Below are 24,203 nucleotides of genomic sequence, written 5' to 3'. Positions count from 1 at the left end.
TACAAACTTGCTTTTCGTAAATCAGTACGAGTCCATCTCAGACATAAAGCTGGTGTAAACTGTGATAATGATTTTGTCATTCTCTTGGCTGTATTAATAATAGTGTACCTTAATAACAAAAAAAAATTGTTAATATGTTACATGCGTTGGTGAATATATGTATATATATATATAAAAAAAAATTATATATATATATTACATATATATATATATATATATATATATATATATATATATATATATAAATATATATATATATATATATAATATATATATATATATATATAAATATATATATATATATATATATATATATATATATATATATATATATATATATATATATATATATATATATATATATATATATATATATATATATATATATATATAAAATATATATATATATATATATACTGTATGTATATATATATATATATATATATATATATATATATATATATATAATATATATATATATATATATATATATAAATATATATATATATATATATATATATATATATATATATATATATATATATATATATAAAATATATATATATAATATATATATATATATATATATATATATATATATATATATAATATATATATATTATATGAATTGATAGATAGATAGATATGAAATTCTTGGCATGTTTGCCTTCAACAAGTTTGTAAGATTGAAGGAATTAAACATTTGTGACGTCGGAATCCATGACTAGAAGTTAACAATGTATTTTGTTCAATAGATCGGACACTTTTCACCCCCACCCCTTGAGACAGCACTCCCAAAGAAAAACAGTTTTCCAATAGTTAACTCTGAAATTAGTAAGATAAATCGCTAGTAATGTACACTTTCATTTAAATGAATCAGTAATGATTTTTTCCAAAATAGAAAATATCAAGGCTTTGGGAAGTCACAAATAGTAAATGGGTGTGCGCAGTTTTTTGTTGCTTTGCAATTACTCTCCCTCCCTTTTAGTTTTAAATTGATATTTTCCTCTCCTTTAGCCAGAGGAAAAAATATATACCAAATTGCCAAGGTACTTCGGTACTTTCTTGGACGTGAAGAAGGGTACGTGGCTCAAGCAGACCTTGATTGTGATTAGCCTATCTAATGATTTAAGTGACTAACTAACTGGCCTGACATCAGAATCAGATCCTTCGACGCAGAAAGAAATATTGATGAATCTCGGCTTATCCATAATAACGAGTTACAGATAATGTACTGGCCACAATATTAATGTCGTGAAAACAAGAGATACGAGATTTAAACACATTATGTATCGTTGATGAGGTGCACCAAAACAACCCAACCCGTCGCCTAAATTTTGTAGCTTATCGAGTATAATCACAGACTGAAAACTCGCGCATTCGAGAAAGAAGGCATACTGCACGGACAGTCGAGAGACATCACGTCTCCTCTTCAGTATTTTCCACACTGAAGCGGAGACGTAATGTCTCGAAACTATCTGTGGAAGATATTGTTTCTCTGGCCTTTGTGGTTTTTCATATTCGTTATACTTCGGAACTTAGCTTCTGAAATCACAGACTGGTTATATATCACAATGTAAGAATTTATGTTTATTTTTCAAGGACAATTCTTGATAACTAAATGTTATCATTAATTGCCCATTTCAAACATTTGCTTGTAGACGAACACTAGTTAAGATAACATATGTAAATTGTGACTTGAATGACCTTCCTGTTTGCTTTTCATTATTGATTAGCATTCTTGTCTGCTTTAACATAATGACACTGCATTTGTAGACGGGCCTGTAATTGATTTGACCTTCAGGCAGCGAGGGGGGAGAGAGAGAGAGTGAGATCTATATGAATGGGTATTAGATCCAACAATGGTGGACCTTTAGAGAAGAAGAAAGATAATCGTCGGTTGTCTTACATATAAAGTTTAATTGAACGAACCAGAGCCACCAACAACTGAATAATGGAAAGATAAAACAGGCTGCCATCAATAGCATCGATTTTTTTTTTTTTTTTTGGGTAGCTGTTCCCCAGTCATTTTTACAGATGAAATAGATTTACCTGACTCTAGCAAACCTGGAACGGCTCCAGTGAGATTTAAAATTTTCCTCACTTCTGATAGGTTTAGATAAATATTTGATCATCTTAAATGATCTGTAACTTCGTTTATTTACATTATTGCTTGCAAATAAAATGTTAACATATTACCTTCTCTCGTTCAGTAGGTCTGGAAGAAGTTCTCCGGGTTGGCATCGCAATGTCGTGACACTCCATCTGTGAAAGTGGCCTTCGGTGTGATGCTCCTGCCACCGCAGAAGATCGAGTGAGTCAAAGGCCTCGTCAGGATGACATTCCCAGGGCTATCGCTAGTGAGACAGCTATCTTGAGTAAGTAAATGTACAATATAGACTTCCACCTACGAATTAGACTTAGCTGCACATTCACCTATGTTAACTAGAAAGAGACGCGTAGAGTAAGCGAGTGTTTTGCACAATAAAGCTATCATCGGTAACTATATAATTACATTCTTAAGTTTCTTAGGAGTTCAGGTAAGTCAATTTTCTTTACGATTGACATTATAACGTAGTTTATTAACGGGAGCCCAGAGAATAGGTACCATTTTACCCAAGCTTGTTATAGCAGTTGTTGTTCCCAGTGAATTATTAAGTTTACTGAAGTTTGTCTTCGTAGAATTTACTTTTATTTTTAGTTTCATATCAGTGTTAGCGCTTACTTTTGTTGTGGAATTTAATGTGTACACTATTCACGAGTTCTTATAAGTTGCATGTATTTTGTTAAAAAGGATTGTTGGTAAATATTTTTTCCTTGATATTTTTGTCGTCGATCTTAGTAACTGAAAAAGTAAGAGATAAATCTGGAATTTGATTTCAGTGATAAGATAAATTGCGCGAATCGGATTGCAGCTTATTGCGAACAGTCTTCCAACATTAATAAATGGAGTACGTTTTTAAGCATTTTTATTCTTTTATATTTCCTTCTTTTCAAATATGGCCAGTCTATTCGGTGTTAAGCTTACTAAGCAAAATATTGCCTTGATTAATTAAGTAGTAGTAATAATAATAATAATAATAAATTATTATTATTATTATTATTATTATTATTATTATTATTATTATTATTATTATTATTATTATTATCATTATCATTATTATTATTATTAAGTGGTAACCATTCAAGATTAAATTGAGTTTCGTTTAATTAAGTGCCCTGTATATCTGATTACCTTATGCAGTACTAATGTACAGTATATATATATATATATATATATATATATATATATATATATATATATATATATATATATATATATATATATATATATATATATATATATATATATATATATATATATATATATATATATATATATGAATGTCTTTTACTGTAATACAACAGTATAATATGAGAGGAAAAGGCCAATAAAACATTTATATGAACGTTGCAATCATATATTCCGAGCACTTCCTTCTATGCCCCTGTTCACTGGTGAAATATGGACAGATGATGTGTTACAAGAGTATATATACAAGGCATAGGTGTGGCAGTAAGTCTCCATAGGTATGCAGTGACCGTTGACCCAGGAAGGGTGGAAATTAAGCTATTCCCTGGTGTTTTTGGCCTCATTAACTCCCGTCTGGCGATGCGTCTGGTGGTCGTATTTTCTGAAACACCTGCTAAAGAAGAGGCCTGAGGATTAACTCATCAATGTCATCGGATTTCCAATGTCCTCCTGACAGGTTCATATTGTTGGTTTGATTGATGATAGCAGATTCCAGTATCTTCCTTTTGTAGGGACAGCTACTTTTGAAAACTAGCTCTGCTGCACTCCAGTTTATAGTATGGCCTTTATCCCTAATGTGTAGGAAAATCCCCGAACACTCTGAAGCATATCGCATTGATCTTTTGTGCTCTGTTCATCTTTGCGAGATGGATCTACCCGTCTCCCCACTGTAAATCTCATTACAGTTGCTGCACGGAATCTTGTAAACTCTGGCTTCCTCCCCTCTTTTATTTAAGTATATGTTAATGAGTGAGCTCCCGATGGATTTGGGATGACGGAAAATAAAAGGATTTATTAGACCTGAGATGTTCTGTAGCTTTTTGGGTGTTTTCATCGTACGGAAGCTTTATTTTGTTGTTAAAATCTATTTGTCTTTTGTGAGTGGGACCTCTGTAGTATATTCTATTCGCACTATCAATAGCCTTCTTGATAATGTGTGGTTGGTAGAGCAGTTGCATTAGGTGTTAGGGAATCGTGTTGATTCTTTATCTAAGTAACCATTTGAAATATTCTAATCGCCCTGAGGAATAGGTTGCACCCGCCCATGATCTTTACGGAGACATCATGGTAGCTTAGGAAATGAATATAAGATCATGGTCGGCTGCAACCTATTCCTCAGAGGTCTTAGAATATGTTCAAATGGGTACTTAGATAAAGAATTCAGCACGATCCGCCAACACCTAATGCAACTGCTCTGTCCACCACACATTATTGAGAAGGCTATTAATAAAGTGAATAGAATATACTACAGAGGTCCGTCCCACTCGCATCATTACTTGCTTAAATATTTAGAGATCAGAGAATTCCACAACTGTACTAGGTAAACTATTCCATATTCTAGTTGTAGCCATGATAAAACTCCGAACAACTTGAGTAGTATTAAAGTTGTTGCTAGGAACATCATACTGTAGGCTGCAACAGCCTGCCTTGTGCTGCAAGCAAAAACATCTAGGTCGGGTCAAGAAGAGTGCAGAGGATGTTCGTTGTTGTATTACACTTCATGTAACACACATAATGAACTCACTTTACATCTATGCCAGGGGTTCTCAACCTGGGGTACGCGTTTCTTAAAATACTTCGGTTTTGAATAACTGCAAACCTGTTTGTAGAAAGTGGCCTACATCCGACATGTATTTTGTCAATGACTGAACTGTAAAAGATTCTTTCGATAGTTTGTCATTGACCAGATTCTGGTCAACAATGGCAAGTTCTTATTCTGCTTTAGCAAAGAAATGTGTACGGAACCTCCTGATGTTTCCTTCTACATACCGCTGTGAGCAGGGATTCTCAGCACTGTGCTTGATTAAAAACAAGTTACGTTCACGTCTTGCAGTCAAAGACGACATAAGAGTGGCTCTTTCAAAGACTGTGCCGAGGATTGACATGTTGGTGGCAAAAAAAAAGGCCCAACCATCTCACTGAATTAATCTATGTTTGTATTTTAATGCAGTCACACACATTAACTTCCCTATGAGTAAGTAACTAGTTACTAATAACTAGTTGGGAGGCTTAACAATCAGGATTAGTTTGCAGTCAGTGGAACACAATGCCTTCTTAATACCGTTTTGTTATTTTTTTTCATGCTAGTGACGCTAGTCACGCACACAGTAATTTCCCCATGAGCAACTAAGTTATAAGCTGTATATAGCACCACTACCTCAAAGTCACAGTTACTGGAAAAATATGTCTGATTTAGTTCTGTTTTATTATTTTTATATGCTATTCACACACAGAGTGACTTAACTATCACTTTTACTAGTTACAAGTTGCAACTAGCTGCAAGCAGCACTAGTTCACTGCCACAATGATGGAAAACTGTCTGAAATAGTTCTGTTTTAGTAAATGTATTGCATGCGAGCAGCCAGTCACATAGTGTTTCCCTGTGAAGTACTAGTTCCTATCAACACTACCTCATAGTGACATACCCTCACTAACTGAAAATTTTGTCTGCTCCACATATATTACATAATTTAAACTTAGTAAAAAACCATGCATTTCTGTTTACCCCTCCTGATGCTGCATCGTGGGTAAGGGGCACGTAACCAATACTGAAAGAGTTCAAGGGGTATATAAGATTAAAAAGGTTGAGAACCCCTGATCTATGCTAAAAGTCAACATTAAGAGGTGGCAAAATAAACTTGACTGATAACATAACTCTGTCCAAGAGTTTTAGATGACAGTCAGCACCAGAAGACCACAATGGAGAAAAGTACTCTAAAAAAGGAAGAAGAAGAGAGTTAAAATACCTTGATATAGTAGCTTCATCCCTAAACATTCTAAAACATTTTTGCAAGATACCAACTTCTTGAGAAACAGAGGAAGCTGTATCACGTATATGTTTCTCAAGTGTCAACTTCTTATCAAAGGTTTCACCTAAGATCTTAAAAAACGTCACTGACATTTAAAACCGTACCGTTTATATATAAACCAGGGTACAAAGGCAAAAGTGTTCTGTATCGACTAGCTATCATACTTTGAGTTTTAGAAGGGTTAAGCTTCATTCCCCAAAGCCTACTCCACTCATGAATACGTGCCAGATCTCTATCAAGGATTCCTGCAACCGCAGACTCAAGGCGTGGAGATGGAACGACACTAGAAGAGTAGCATCATCGGCATATGCAATCATTTTGTTCTCCAGACCTTGCCATATGTCTCTAGTTTAGATAATGAATAGCAAAGGTCCGAAAACACTACCTTGAGGAACACCTAAAATGATAATACTAAAGCTACTATAATTAGTTAATCTTCATGCCCCAAAACCTACTCCACTCATATGTACCAGATCTCTATTCAACGATTCTGCATCCATAGATCTGAGGCTCTGAGAAGGAACAACTACAAGCGTAGCTTCGTCGGCATATGCAATCAATTTGTTCTCCAGACCTTGCGACATGTCATCAGGATAGATAATAAATAGCAAAAGTCCAAGAACACAACATTGAGGAACACCTGAAATGACGTAACTAAAGCTACTATGATGGCCATCAACACGGACCCTTTGGGTTCTGTCTATTAAAAACTAATTTAAAATGTCATTAAAAGATCCACCAATTCCCAAAAATCTTAGCTTTTAGATAAGTGCTTCATGATTCACATGGTCAAAGGCTGCACTAAAATTTAGAATAACCATTCATGCCTCTGCACCCTCATCAAGAGCACTCTGCAAGACGGTACTTATTGACAAGAGTGCACCACAAATATAAAGTCCTTTACGAAACCCAAACTGTAATGCTGGTAGCAAGTTATCATCTTCAACAAAAAGCTATGAGAGCAGCTTCTCAAAAACCGCAGATAAAATTGGGCTGAAATCGCCTTATATTAAAGGGACATGAGTATGGGCTTAGTCCCTTAGGTAACGTAGCTATGTTGGCCTTCCTCCAAACAAAAGTAAGACTTTCAAGGCTCGGCTAATCTTCTGAGATCAGCAGTCTTGTTTTAAAAAAAAATGGGAAAGCTCTCGTTTTGACATCTCCAGACTTGAGGGCCGTTAAATACATCTTAGACTCAGGAAAGCATAACCTACTTCCAAATTACCTTTGTCAAATGACCTTTTGGTTATTTTCTAGGTAAAGTGGACCTAGAAACAGCCCTAACTGTAAGTTGTTTTACACTGTATCAATAATAATTTTGACAAATCTTCCAGTTCAGCATTCATACATGCAGGAAGGATTTGAGTTCACAGAGTGTCGCTTTTACTTTCTTTGAAATGATTTCTGCAATCCATTATCTTTCTTACCTTAAATATTCTTGTTAGCTCAAGCTTCTGCTTGCTTTGTCATCATCTGTCCCAGTAATTTCACGAACGACAAGTTTTCCTGGACATTGATTATTCTTGTAACGCTCTATTAGTTGGCCTTTAAATTTCAGCGCATTCCTCTATTTTGGTGTATTGCTGTGGGCAGATCTTGGACTTTTAGTTCATATGGCCCTTTTGGGACTTCAGTGCTCCATTTCGTAGCTTGGCGAGGGAATTTAAGATCATTTTGAACTCAGGCTTTTGACCATCTTGAAACAAAGTCACCTTGAAAATTTTAGTATAAATAGAATACAAAATCAACCGTGTCGGGTGACTTTAGTAAAAATTATAAGTAAAATTGGGAAACTCGCACAAGGCATGTGTGAAGACCTCTGTGTTATGAGAGAACCAGCTTTAAAACAGCAGTTGTACTTACCTAAGAGAACATTAGCGCATCGTTAAAAATGTGTACTTATATAATGCAAGCATCTAGTAAGTGAGAAGTGGTCTATGGATAAATTGTTGAAGTTACTATGTTTTTATTTTAACTGATAAATTTTTTTATGTGCGCATTCTCCTAGATGGAGCAAAATATTGCTTTCCATCAGTTTATGCCATTTTAATATCATTGTGGAAGCTTGGAGGTTACGAGTGAAATATTAATGGACAGATCACACAATGAACAAGGGTGCACTTTAGAGGCTTACATGAGGGAAGTTAGTAGATATTTTTATAAGAGAATATTGTAATTAAGAAAAGGGGCTTCGCAAAAATAATGAAAGAAAAAACTCATTGGTAATAAACTAGGAAAGACTGACTCGTTGAAAACGCCAAAGCATTGAAGGCGAAAGACGTTTATAGAAGTGCCTATCTAAAAGTGGCGATGATTCCATTTATGAAAACACTTTAACACCTATATGTAATCACATACACACTCATATTAATACAATTATCGAGATGTCGATTCACAAATTCACGTTACAGGTACATTAATTACCTTTTTAATTTGTTATTGTTTTTTTTTCTGAAATAACTGCCCTTCTACCCAGACACAGAAAAAAAAACTCGCACACCTCGAATGTGGTGACTCGGAAATCTTTAAAGAAAGAACATTTCGGAATCTCTTAAAGAAACCAAAAAAGATAAGAAACATCTGTAGCTATTTGTAAACAAGATTTGTGTGTGTGTGTGTCGGGAGAGAGAGAGAGAGAGAGAGAGAGAGAGAGAGAGAGAGAGAGAAGGGTAAATGAATTATGAGATGCAAACTGATTAATTATGTCGTAGGGTACAATCTGCTCGTCGTAGTTTTAAGGCAGAGGCTGCACGTGCAGGGTGGCACTTGGGAAGCCATAAATAGCAGAAACAAAGCTTCTTCGCATTATTTTTCCCCTCGGAAAAAGTAATGTTCAAATTAGCTTGAAACTTGTAGTAGGGTAAGGTTTAGTACTCTTATTAAACGAGCATCGCACTGTTTTCTAGCATTATTATTATCAATGTTAAATTATTCGAAGTTACGAAAAGATGATTTCTCATCAAAGACAATTCTTAAGAAGAAAATAAAACCATCGTGTAGTTCATTTCTCTCCTTTATAAGAAAAGACGCATCCATCTACGTCGCTTCTTCACTTTGAGTGCTAACTTCCCCTTGAGGCCGCTGTTTGCGTCTTTAATTATCATACTCAGAGGATCCGAGTCCAGTAAACACGTGTCCTCACCTACCAGCTGCTATTTTTGTCTCCCGGAGACAATAGATGAAGCCAGTTCGCCCTGTTGATTCGCTAGGAGGAGGAGGTGCAGGCATTCATTAATTTTACGAGAACGACGGAAGTTTATTTTTAATCGGTTGGAATAGCAACGCCTTCAACTATTACATCTGATAGCGTCCAATTAGTGGGCACGTTTTCATACCTAAAATGAAAATATTCAGCGTGTACAGCTTGCATATAGATATTAATTAAACGTGAAGAAGACTTTTACTGCTGAAATACAATCATTCCTATAGACACATATATGTCACAATTTTCTCATTCCAAGATAAACTTTCTGTGTTTAAAGCTTTTCACACCAGTACGGTCTGCTTTCTGAAGAGAATCTGATTATCAGAAACTTTTCGTACTCAAGACTTGAACAGAGATCATTGGAAAAGGAAACCCGCAGGTGAAGATTCTAAATCTGGGGATAGAAGCATTAGGCTGATCAAAACAATTCGTCCGTGCTAAATTAAGAATTCAATATATTATAATTACAAATTGCGTTTGGGGTAGGATGTTAATTCATCTTTATGAATAAACATACATGCAGACATACATACATATATACATTCAGTTACTGAGCAAACTTACACCAGTTATAACACAGCAAAACTGGAACCCTCTCATTATTGTTATTCGAAGCAAACAAACATCTGTGACAAAGGCCAAGCGGCCGAGAACTTGCTCTGTAAGCGTTGTTAAAAAAAGAAAGACTACATTATGAAAAGGGACAGAACAGAACAAAGAAAATAAAAAACGTAAATGGGAAAGCATAGAAAACCAACAACAAATATGAATACAGCAAAAGTTAAAGCAAATTAAGTGTGTTTCAGTAAAATCAAGATTGTGGGATGTCACAGTATGCATTATATAGTGTGCATCCCTAGTTTTGGACAAATAAACTTTAGCTTTAGTTAAATTTTTGCAATGGTTACATTATTCACAGATGGCTTCGAGGCAAATAAAGGCGATTATTAGGGAGCCAGAGATGGCGTCACGGATACTCCGATCAGTCAAGTAACTTCGGTTCTTTAGGATAAAAATCATGCGTGCTTCTGTGTTTAAGAAAATTCGCTCCTTTATTTAACCTTCCACCTTAAGCATTACGGAAGACTGTTTCGCAGCGACCCTTCGGCCCCTAGCCTGGCCCACTTATTAGCCTTTTACTTTACCTCCGTTCCCACTTCCCATTTTCCATCTTGCTGTCCAGCCACTCCAACTCCCGCTCTTCATTTTCTTAAGCGCTGATTGATTGAAAGTAGCTCAGGTGCTTGACTTTATAACAAAAGTTCCGTGAATCAATCACTCCATCCTTATTTACCCTAAAAAAGAAACAAAAAATATCAATCGATATAAATTTAAGCTAAGATAAGCGTGGCAAAATTCCTGCCTAAGACACAGCAAAACAAAACAAAAGACAAAACAGCAACTTCCTAGAAACAACAATCATGTACCACGTGGCTTTGCGAATTCCGCGCAGATGCTCCGAGCAAAAATGTCTTTAACCAAATAGGGGCAAAACAACGCGGGGGGCATAATCATCCAGATAATCCTCCTCCCCAAACAAGGACGTTTAATGGCTCCCCCGACCAGCAATGACCACTCACTCCCTGGTGGACAGAGGCAGTATACTGCACCCGAATAATAATAATTTCCATTCTGTACTTGATTTCCTCATCCACTTCTTGTATTTAAAATTTAAATGCATGGTAGTTCCGATATTGTTCCCGAGTATGAGAGAAACTATCTAGTAAACTCTGTTAATTAATACAAGTGATTAATTTCCTATGCGAAATAAGCAGAATGCGAATGTGTCCGCTAATCATAGCCTCTAGAATATATTTCTGTTTAATCTTTCAAAGGTCTTTTAATTTCTTTGTCCAGTAGTTCTTAGTCATTTAGGATACACCATAGGAGAGAGAGAGAGAGAGAGAGAGAGAGAGAGAGAGAGAGAGAGAGAGAGAGAGAGAGAGAATTTCATAGTAAACTATTATATAACTTTTCCCCTTTTACTCTATTTGTTTGCTTGAGTACCACGCCTTCCTCGAGTGTGAAACCAGATTGGAATTTTCATCTATTATCCATTTATCATCTCTTAATTTCCACCTGTCCTCGTGGTGCAATGGCAGCGCGCTTGGCTCACTAGTTGAGCAACCTGTGTTCGATCCCCGAACGGGTTGGAACATGAACGGTATTTAAAATACTATATCCAAGCCGTGAATGATTACTTACCCTTGTTGTTAATCGATCGTTTCGAGTCGGAACTTGCATGGGGGCTCAGAGAGAGAGAGAGAGAGAGAGAGAGAGAGAGGGTGGGGGGGGAGTAAAAGGAACTGCAGGTAATGAGTGATCAATACCCGTCAAAATGTTTGCCATAATATAACTGATGATGTGGGCAATAGTATTTAGCAGTAATGTAAATATATCTATAATGAACAAAGTAAAATGTTATTTGCTTTAATTTTTTAGGCTGAACTCTTAACTTTAAATAAATAATATACGGGAGAATAAAAATTAGCAGTACAACGTGCTATACATCTGGTCTGCATATAAACACTTTACATATTACGTTAATAAAGCTGAATATGATAGCCTCCGTTATCGGTCACTCCTACAGTAAAAACATTCATTTCAATGTTTAGACGAAATATAAAGACGAGTAATTGTAGTTCAGATCAAAATTACCTTCTGTCGTTGGAAAATGCTGATAAATACAGAGTTGTATACTGTAAATACAGCTTTAACTCGCATTATTAAAAAATAATGTGTGGGACGAATCGTCTTACATAAGTCCACTGTGTTTGTTGAGTAAGAGAAAGAGAAAGTATACGCTACGTTGGTCAGTCTCAACGAATCATTTAGGTGTAACTTTTAAACCAATATCTTATTGGAAATCACGAATATTAGAATGAGATTTTTCAATATAAAAATGCTCCTGGGTTGTGCTACAATGAAAGAAGCCTATTCGCGAGGTAAATTACTCAGGACTTGTACTGGCCGAATCTGCCTGATTAGCATCAAGTATGCTGAAGGCGCATGCGAGTTCTTGTACAGTCGAGCGAATAATAGGTACAATTAGGTGATTATTTGGATGCCTATGTGGCAATAATGATAAATTAGACCCTTTTCTTTATGCGCTGATAGAAGTGCAGTTGAAGGATTTCACTTGCCTGTGTACAAATAGGTAAAGGTTTAAAACCCAAGGAAAGGTTCTATAACGGACGCGATTATCTTCATAGTCTTCAGTAAAAATAAGTAAGTTGCCAAGAAGTCACCAACATTTTGCTAAGGAAGCCGGCACTCATTGCCTGTCTTTTTTCTTTCTTTTTATCAGTGTAAGCTTGCCGGCGAACCAGACCTTATTAGGCTTCCATTATGCAGATAATCTTAGAGGTGAATTTAAGGGATCGCACACACGCAGTTTTCTGCAGTTTCTTTCGTGTTTAGCAGTTACCATGCTCAACAGAGCAAAACAGCCAGTGTTGGCATAAGGCCATCTTAATCTGACACCAACTGCAGTTGTTACGATATACTGTTTCCGATAAACCTTGACTTTAGTTCTGCAATGCATTTTAACTGTTGGGATTTTCACAACAGAAACAACTCAGATCACGCAAGTTTTCATAATGTTTTTGATGGTATGGAAAGTAGCTAAACTAAAAGAACTTCGCCTAACCTAACTAACTTCTCGTAAGCGCATGCGCAAGTGAAGCAAGTTTATATCACTTCCGTAGATCAAAATTATTTGAATCACTATACATAAAGTACTATCAAAATAAACAAATAAAGCTTACAATGAGAAAATAAATTCAACGTCCATGACAAGGTTCATGGTACGAGCGGGAAATAAACGAAGGTGGCAACTGAATGTGCATCTGTGTTTTACTTTTGTCTAAACATGTGACGGGCAAAGTACTAAAGAACAAAGCTGTTGCACTTGGCCGGGTCTAGACGGGGAGAGACACCATGTGAGCACATGTATGTACTCACATGAGCGTACTTGTGTATCTCGTGCAAGTGTGGGGTGCAGCAACCAAGCAGCCAGCTGGCTAGGAGTACCTACCTACCTTTCAGGGCAGTGACATAGGGGCGGGTCATTGCACGTGCATTATAGATGTCTTTGTTTTAAATTTCCTGGAAACTACATTGAATCCAATTCCTTCGACATGCTTTAGCTATAGATTTTACAGCTGAGGATGTCAGCGTGACAATCATTCATGACAAGGTCAGACTCCCAGAAACAATATTTTCTGATTCCTCTACCTGGCTTTTTGTTGATAAACCATCCTCTCGGTCAAGATAACGAGAGAGAGAGAGAGAGAGAGAGAGAGAGAGAGAGAGAGAGAGAGAGCCAAACGTTGCAAACAGCCCATGTAATTGACAGGTGAAAAAAAACTTGAAGATATGTCGATAACATGACGTCAGTATCATACCGAGCCGTACGATGCACACGGTAAATTCTGCGTTACAGGGTGTGTGGGTATGTCTATTTATGTAAAGGTGAAGGGCTTATCTAAATTACACCACACGGGAATATCGTGCGTATTGTATGGGAATCTACGTCTTCAAATCTTAACTTCCAAAAAACCCGTTGCTAACAACATATATACAGCATACTCAAAGTATAGATCGGTAGGCGTTAGAATTACGTAAGGTACGGCAACGGTCAGATCGTCGAGGGAAACGTGATGCAAGTGTAACGCGCACCTATGTATCAAATTACATTGTAATATATTTCATAACATTCTTCCAATAAGGAAGGGTTTTCTCTCCATAATTCTTTAAAAATAAATAAATAAATAAAAGGAATCGATGTCATTTTCGTCTATTGTTCCTCCATCAATGGATTGCTCACAAACAGTTTCACCGAAATTCGGAGCACACTGAGAATCATCACGAGTGTCGTCATCAAAGATCCTAGGTGCATTTCTTCCTTCCTGGAAATACACAGCCGCTCAGAGCACAGAAAAAATTAGAATGATTTAAAAAAAGAGCATCTTTTTTCATATATATATATATATATATATATATATATATATATATATATATATATATATATATATATATATATATATATATGTGTGTGTGTGTGTGTGTGTGTGTGTGTGTGTATAGCCTTGTCTCCTAAGAGGCGTAGCCTCGGCTTCAGATGCTGTTAACCTTTCGATTTTTCGAATCACAATAAGCCTTGTATACAAATATACACACTTTTTTTAGCAGATACGTATGTAGTTGTAATAAACACAATGCCCTCTTAACTTCTCGAATTCTTCATACTTTTTGGATACGCTTGTCACTACAAACCAAAGATACAAATACCAAAATATGAAGAGATTCTGACGTCCGTAACGGGATTCGAACCCGTATCCGAAATATCAGAACGAGGTCATGCTGCAAACCTGACCACGAGAAGGATCAAAATCTACATATATCTGTAGAATTCAGATGCATTTATCAAAGCTGGAATAGACCCATTGTCACCATCGTGAGTAATCTTTTTTATTGTTTTTTTTTAGGCATACGTGAGTAATTGTAATAACCACAATGAGGATGGGTCTATTCCACTTTTGTCAAATGTATCTGACAGTTATATGTATGTATGTATGTATGAGCGGCATTCAACTTATCCTTTTGGTGAGCATGGGCGGCAACGTGACCTCGTTGTAATATTCCGGATGTGGTTTCGAATCCTGCTATGTACGTCAGAATTTCCTCATATTCTTGCATTTAGATTAGATCTCAGGCTTTGCAAGTAACAAGCGTATCCAAAAAGTGTGAAGAATTTGAGACGTTTATTGGGCATTGTGGTTTTATATATATATATATATATATATATATATATATATATATATATATATATATATATATATATATATATATATATATATATATATATATATATAGCCTACTGTATGTAGCCTGCAGAGTACATAAATCACGTGTTAGAGTAATTATAATCACACACACACACACACACACACACACACACACATATATATATATATATATATATATATATATATATATATATATATATATATATATATAAATCGATGCCCAACATGTATAAGTAAGACAAAGGCGAACGCGCCACCAAAAGAATGAAGTGTTAACGAACCTCACAAACAGGTTTACATAAAACGATCGTGCGTTATCTTTTATCGATGGCACTTTCTTTTTTATTCTGGTAACACGGGATACCATTGTTAAAGAGAGACGTACGTGGGAAGGTCTTTAGAAATTGGCTTTTAATAAGCTCGCACAATAGAAGGAATTCATCCTGAATTACTTTCAGTAGAGCAAGTAGGCCGTAGGCCTGACAAGCTCATTACAAAAAGAGAAAATAAGTCCTTTTCTTGCTCGGTTTCTTTGTTGTTCAGAAAGAAAATCAAATGATGTCACGGTGTTATTTCCTCTAAATTCATTCTCTTTCAAACTTTACTACTTGAAGAGTGAACTATATACATTATAATCTACAGTAACACTCGCCCAAACAAATAAAATAGTGAATTGTAACCGCTAATGCGCCACTTTATAGGAGCCCCTTCGCCGTTATCCTGACGTGGGTGAGGTGCTGGGTGGTTTACAAGGGAAGGAGTGAAGGGGGGGTGTTTTGTGTGGACCGTGGTTACCCCAGTCAGGGAAGAAAAGCACCTTGGCAACTTCACCACAATATCGAACGTTGTCGAGAAACCGCTTCACGGTTTCAGCTGATCTCGTGTCATAGGAAACGGGAGTCATTCTGGGAAATACCGATGACGTATTTCCATATTTAGGCTGACGTCATTGATAACGAGATGAAAGGCTCACTTGACCTTCATAGCGGTTAACAAATGTCGACAATCGTAAATAACGCAGTTTTTAATCTCGAATACGCGAAATAAACAAAGGAAATACCAGTGTGATCTGCTTGTTGGTGATGTCATCGCCCGTATTTGAACTACGCAAAGTGGTTCGTTATCCACGCACGCACGCGCACATACACGTGCACACACGCGGACACACGCGTGCACACACGCGGACACACGCGTGCACGCACACACATACATACACACATGATATATACACCGTATATATACATGTGTGTATATAATACATCTCTCTCTCTCTCTCTCTCTCTCTCTCTCTCTCTCTCTCTCTCTCTCTATATATATATATATATATATATATATATATATATATATATATATATATATATATATATATATATATATATATATATATATATATATATATATATATATATATATATATATATATATATATATATATATATATATATATATATATATATATATATATATATGTATATATATATATATATATATATGTATATATATATATATATATATATATATATATATATATATATATATATATATATATATATATATATATATAAAATCACGCATTGCCACGGGTGAAAAATAAGAGAAGGGATGTAAGTCTTGACCGGTTTCGACTTTATTTCCAAGACTTTGACGAAGATGTAAATATCTTTTTGCCAAGTTAAATCAATTAGCACCATCAATTAAATTCACTATGGAAATGGAAAATGATGGATGCTTACCTTTTTTGGATGTCTTCTTACGAGGAAACAGTAATGAGTTTAAATATAGTGTTTACAGAAAACTTGCTAATATTTCTTCCTGTGTGCATTTCTGTTCTAGTCAAAGCAATAAGGTAAAAAAATCAGTGTTTACTGTACATCTATGTTTTTAAGAGCATTACGTGTGTGTAGCCCTGAACATATTGATGAGGAAATAGATAAGATTAGGAATACAGGCAAGAAATTGAAATATCCTGACAGTGTATTAAAAATACATTAGAAGCGGCAAAAAAGACTATGCATCAAAACCAAGTAGAACCTTACAGCACAAAAAATTTGCTTGTACTACCGTATAATAATATGAAAGATATCCCCCATCTTCTTAACAATTTTGGTGTTAATGTCGCGCCTTTAAGAACAATAAAGCAATGAAACGTACTTATCAAGAACCTCCCGACAATACTACAGTAAAGGTTAGGTATATAAAATTCTATGTCAGTCTTGTGACAACTTTTATATTGTCCAAATGGGTAAAGTACTGGAAAGAGAATCGAACAACATAAAAATATGTGAGATATACTCAGGGGAACAGTGGTATTTTTGTACATGTTAGTGAGAACAGTCATGCTATCAACTGGGAAGGGGCAAAAAGGACTGGGTATTCTAATTACGCACTAGAAAGGAATATCATTGAATCTAGCTTTATAAAAGAAAGTTACAGCCATAATTTGAATATCAGTCAAGGGAGGTATAAAATTGATCCTTTAATATCAAAATAAATTTGTAAATTGTTTAAATTTTAAGGTAGGCAGTAGAGATGTAAGGAAATAGGATTATCATATTTGTAAACACAGTACGGGGGCAGCAGTGCTAATGAGTTTTCCAACCCCGCCTCTCTGATACCTGTCAGGTGTGGATCTGTAGTCTCCTATGGTCGGTACGTTTATCGGTTTTGTCCTTTGAGAGTATATTGTGATTTTTAACCAAATGAATTTTGAAGGCCACTGCTACCTTGACACCCGGCTGTGGGTGGATCTGTAGTCTCAAACGGTTGTGTATGTTCGTCAGTACTGTCTCTGTAGTATATATATTTGTGACTTCTAATACTATGTATCAGTCCTTCGTCAATGGCTTGGAAATAAAGTCGAAACCAGTCAGGACCTACACCCCGTCTCTTATTTTTCACCTGTGGCAATGTATGATAAATGAATCACGTCCTTAAGTGGTTATATATATATATATATATATATATATATATATATATATATATATATATATATATATATATATATATATATATATATATATATATATATATATATATATAACAGTCGTAGTAATGCTACTTTAATAATGATATTTATGACAAAGCTAATTTTTCTAACGAGATGTTAGCACAGAATTACGCAAAATTTGCAACCACAGTAGCTCGTTAGTGTCCGATGTTGAGTTGTTAATACAATAAAAGCCTTGCTTCAAACTCAACATATAGTTTAAATATTTACTTCTATTTATTATTTTCTCAGCTTATAACTAGTGTTATGGAAGCTTGCTGAAAATTTCATCTTTATAAATAATTATGTGATATTTAGGATGATAACTTCCATCCCTGGTCCTTTCCACAAATAACAGCCTTCTTCTATTAGCTAATAACAGTTCCTTCTTAATGGGAGGAATTAAGTACAGTAGAGAGGCCACTACAGTAGTATCAATGCCATCGATGTTAAAATGGACTTCTGGTGTTGCAATATTCGTGGGGGAAATAGATTCGCTGGCCATCTCTAAGTGGTGCCAAACAACGAGTCGCCTTTTCCGCATTTTTTCATTTTCCCTTCATAGCGGGTGCTGTCATACGAGAGAAACAGACAACAGTGATGACATAAAGAAAAGAATATGATAGAAAATAGTTGTAATGTAATTAACAAACCAAATGAAAATAAGTGTAAATGGTTGTTAAGTTGCCAGAACCTTCATTTTTAAGAAAACTCGTTTCCGGCTGTTTTTCACTGCGTATGTTTTATTGGCAAACGCTGCGAAGATCAGTCTGGGCAGTCAGCTTTTTTTATTTTCAGCAGTCATCTAATTTATAATAATCGCCAGGTTTGTTTATTCTCAGGCCTAACGAAATAATATTCATCAACGCCAGTTTTATTGAGATTATCCATGGCTTGTAACCTCGTGGATCTTCATCACTCATTAAGTATTCTTAATTCATACGAATCAAGGACACCACGGCACCAGTAAATATCGTAAAGCGATACTTTCTCTGGGCTGCTTGTTTATGAAGTATGAAGAAACTCGGCCACTGAGGACAAGGTCCGTAGGCCTTGACAGTGGTTTCGGAATGAGGCGCTCGCATGTTAGAAGGGAAGAGAATGCCTGAAAATGAAAGATACTCTTCCGTGAACACAGGAAATGGAGACTCGTTTCGTAATCTGCGATAATATAAAACATTTGCTAAGAGTCTCTGTCTCTCTCTTTTAATGATTTCTGGGTCACTGCTGTAGCTGGTTGGCGGTTGTCTTAGACCGAACCGGCTGTGTGCCAGGAAGGCCCTTGCCCCGTATTAAGGTGGTGACGGAGGATGGATGCCTGATATGGACCTATGGACATCAGCAGCAATGAAACACCTCGACTGCATCAGTGTCTTATTTATATCCTGACTTTCTTCACCAAAGACGTCACGTTACCTGATAAATGATACTAAATTAGTCTGTGAAGCAACAAACTCGCTTGACAGGTGTCAGTTGCTGTTGTCGTCTTTATTCACATCCTTCGGTCGGGATTGAGACACAGTAGGCGACTGTGGCAAAACTGGTGAATCATCTGATAACGATAACGTGTTCATGATAATTCTAGCACGTTGCACTTAGTCAGCCCTTATTTAATCGTAACTTCTCGATATGAATGCAGACGTCGAAGGGCATCAACCTTGGAAAGGTTGATGCCCTTCAACGCCATCCCCCGTGACGACCGTGGTGGATTGAAGGCAAACTATCGTCCCCACGTCGTAGTTGAATGACTGATTGATGTCTTCTTATTGATGTGATACTTTAAAATGGCTTCCTACCGCCTATGGTCATCGAAGCCAAGGAAACTTAGTATATACAGTACACACACACACACACACACACACACACACACACACACACACACACACACACACACATATATATATATATATATATATATATATATATATATATATATATATATATATATACACACCCCTCTAGCTTACGAATGGGAGGGGGATGAGATTTTCAAGCAAATAATAATAATAATAATAATAATAATAATAATAATAATAATAATAATAATAATAATAATAATAATAATAATAATAATAATAATAATAAGTGCTTTAGAATTAAATGCTAAAAATCTCACACTTCGTTGGTTTATTCTTGTCGTGACTAAATACTCTGCTTTTATATATATATATATATATATATATATATATATATATATATATATATATATATATATATATACATATATATGAATATATATGTATATATACATATATATATATATATATATATATATATATATATATATATATATATATATATATATATATTTATATATATATATGTATATGTATATATATATATATATATATATATATATATATATATATATATATATATATATATATATATATATATATATATATATATATATATATATATATATATATATATATATACATATATCAATCACACATTACCACTCGAAAAATAAGAGACGAGGTGTAGGTCCTGACTAGTTTCAACTTTATTTCCAAGCCATTGACGAAGGACTGATACATAGTATTAGAAGTCACAGATATATATACTACAGAAACAGTACTGACGAACATACACAACCGTTTGAGACTACATATCCACCCACAGCCGGGTGTCAGGGTAGGAGTGGCCTTCAAAACTCATTTGGCTAAAAATCACAACATACCTCAGGGGACACTACTGATAAACGTATTGTGATTTTTAGCTAAATGAATTTTGAAGGCCACTCCTACCCTGCCACCCGGCTGTGGGTGGATCTGCAGTCTCAAACGGTTCTGTATCTTCGTCAATACTGTCCCTGTAGTGTACATATTTGTGACTTAATCTAATACTGTGCATCAGTCCTTCGTCAATGGCTTGGAAATAAAGTCACCTGTGGAAATGTGTGGTAAAAGAAGCATATACAAAAGTGACTATAGTCGTTTATACACACACACACACACATATACATATATATGTATATATATATATATATATATATATATATATATATATATATATATATATATATATATATATATATATATATATATATATATATATATATATATATATATATATATATATATGATTTATATAGAGTATTTAGTCACGATAAGAGTGAAGCAACAAAGTGTGATATTTTTAGCCTTTAATTCTAAAGCATTTATAATTATTATTATTTTTTTTTTGCTTGAAAATCTTCATCCCCTCCCATCCGCAAGCTAATGGGTAGGTTGCCTTGATGCGTTTCTCCAGCGCATTCCAGCATGATTTCTAGATTTTCACGACAGCAAGCACTTGCAGTTGTTTACCTTAGTTTCTTTTTGACTAAAAAGGTCTATCTGCAAGACAGCAGTTGTTGGCCTTTCAGTCGCTTTTTACGACACGCAGGAGTACGGACTACGGTGGCTGTACCTTTGCACCCCCTGTGTAGGGTGAGATTGAGTTTGCTTGCAATGCCTTAGAGTAAAAGGCGAGAGATCTTGCACTCCCTTGTAAACGTTTGTCGTGGCCATATACTCTGTATTTCTTATGTATGTATACATATATATATATATATATATATATATATATATATATATATATATATATATATATATATATACATATATATATATATATATATATATATATTTACAATATATATAATATATATATACATAATAATTAATAATACAGATGGAAGGGATAATAAATTTTAGAATTAAAAATTAATAATAATAATAATAATAATAATAATAATAATAATAATAATAATAATAATAATAATAATAATAATAATAATAATAAATCCTTTAGAATTAAAAAAGGCTAAAAATCTCACACTTCGTTGTTTTATCCTTATCGTGACTAAATACTATATATATATATATATATATATATATATATATATATATATATATATATATATATATATGTGTGTGTGTGTGTGTATATATATAGAGGCATTAGTCATATATATATATATATATATATATATATATATATATATATATATATATATATGACTAGTACCTCTTTCTACCTTTTACAACTACTTGCTGTTGGGAACCATTGATTGTGCAACATGAATTAGTTTCTTTTACTTTTGGTTCTTTATTACATTCCAACACTACTTTTGGTTAAAGGATTGTTTTTCTTTAACAGTTATATATATATATATATATATATATATATATATATATATATATATATATATATATATATATATATATATATATATATATATATATACACACATAACTGTTAAAGGAAAAAATTCCTTCAACCAAAAGTGGCGTTGAAATGTAATAAAAAACAAAAGTAAAAGAAACTAATTCATGTTGCACAATCAATGGTTCCCAGCAGCAAGTAGTTGCAAAAGGCAGGAAGAGGCACTAGTCATGACGCCCTTCACCTTCGCTCCGTCCATTGTTGCACTTGTAATTTCTCGAGGTTGCTTGTGTGTGCGTGCAAGAGAGAGAGGGAGCGAGAGAGAGTCTGAAGATGGAGTCTGGATTGTTCATGCTTCAGTCATAAATTTATTGTCTCGCTGTCAGCCACCGTAATTCTATGAATGGGCTAATGGATGTATGTCATTTAGATTTAACCACCTATAATGCTTCCTTTATAGAGGCGTCGTTGTACCACTAAAGAGTTTATTTTTTGTGAAATATTTATATCAATATCTCTGATGGGTATTATAAAAATTTTTGCACCGGTATTAATGGGATAAGTGTTTGTTTCGGTGAGCATGAGATTGTTAGAAACCCCGCTGGTGTCCTTTGTGAGAATGAGGACCCTTTATATCAAGGTCAGTAAAGCACGTCACTTGCATAGTCAACTGAGCACTATGAGGGTGCACGGATCAGTGACACCTCTCCATGGTATCTGTGAATCCTTCACAACCTCATTTGGTTTCCATCGTGAAATAGTTACTTCGTCTTCGCTTCCGACACGAGAATAGCCTTTGTTTTGCATATTGTTGCTTTCCGGGTCTCTGCTTATTTTTTATACTTGAAATACGTTCACATAGCTGGTGTTTAGTCGCTCTTATTAACAGACTTAGCCTGTAGCCTTGGCAATCATCGTGTCCGCTGTTAACCTGCATTCAATTATAGTACAGATTGCAAACGGATGATGGCATTTGTTTGTTTTTGTGTGTATGGCCACTAGCAGGGAATGCTCTATCCTTGAACAAGTTGATAAAGTAAAAAATCATGCTCTTACAAAAGCCTCCTGGTAATGAATACTCGTGCACGTTTCAAATGACTACAAGTAATGAACTACTTGATTTGTTTAACTGCTACATAGCGGATCTTTTTTTCATGATGTCATATTTCCTTCGAAGAAATAATAGAGCAATACATACTTTTGCTGAGCGTGGGAAAGCGTAGTCTATTTTTTTTTTATTTTGTAAATACTAACTAAAAATTCCGAGACGTATTTTAATAAATTACTGAAGAATAAAGTTGGTGGGTAGTTTAGATTAAACAGGCCTTATGCCAGGCCGACCCACAAGTGTTGAAAGGTGTTAAAGAATGTAAGAGACCTATAGACCTATAGACTTTGTCGAAGTAGCAGTGACGACAGAAAATTAAGCATTGCAGACAGAAAGATAAATATGGTACTTCAACCGACAATATACACGATACATATGTTTCGTTAATTAAAAAATAGAATTAACTGTTGCATTTGGTATGCTAAAGATCACTTATGGTAGGAGGAATCTACCGACAGAGAGAAAAAGGAAACACGATGCGTGGATTTACTTGGAAAAATTTTTGCTCGAATATCTGTATGATACAGTTTTGTAGGTTAATCTGGGAATGTCAAGAAATGCGCAGTTTATGTAAAGCACTTTCAAAACATCATTCACGTGCTCTTTCTTCCTTGCACCCTATTATCTTTTTCGAGGGATAAATGTTCATCTCTGGTCTTCCGACATACAAAATGATCAGTGGAGAGGACATAAATTCTGGGGTAACGAAAATAGTATACTCTTGATCTTAATCATAAGATGTTTGGTTAAATACTACAAAATACAAGTTCCCAAAATATGTAACCCGTATCAAATTCTGTTTAATCTAAAATGTGCTGAGGAATAAATCTATAAGTATAT

General features: G+C 34.8%; 1 protein-coding gene across 1 annotated transcript in view; it reads left to right on the top strand.

Annotated features, from left to right (window-relative positions):
* The first annotated feature begins 1,793 nt into the window (after positions 1-1,793).
* LOC136833067 (solute carrier family 13 member 2-like) overlaps positions 1,794-24,203 on the top strand; it is a 153,139-nt gene continuing 130,729 nt past the window's right edge. The window contains exon 1 of the mRNA XM_067094713.1: positions 1,794-2,378. The gene's annotated coding sequence lies outside the window, so the exon portion shown is untranslated. The remainder of the gene's footprint in view (positions 2,379-24,203) is intronic.

Source organism: Macrobrachium rosenbergii, chromosome 51 (assembly GCF_040412425.1).
Source record: "Macrobrachium rosenbergii isolate ZJJX-2024 chromosome 51, ASM4041242v1, whole genome shotgun sequence".
NCBI lineage: Eukaryota > Metazoa > Arthropoda > Malacostraca > Decapoda > Palaemonidae > Macrobrachium > Macrobrachium rosenbergii.
Note: the sequence above shows the minus strand (reverse complement) of the source record. Positions and strands in the feature narration are given on the sequence as shown.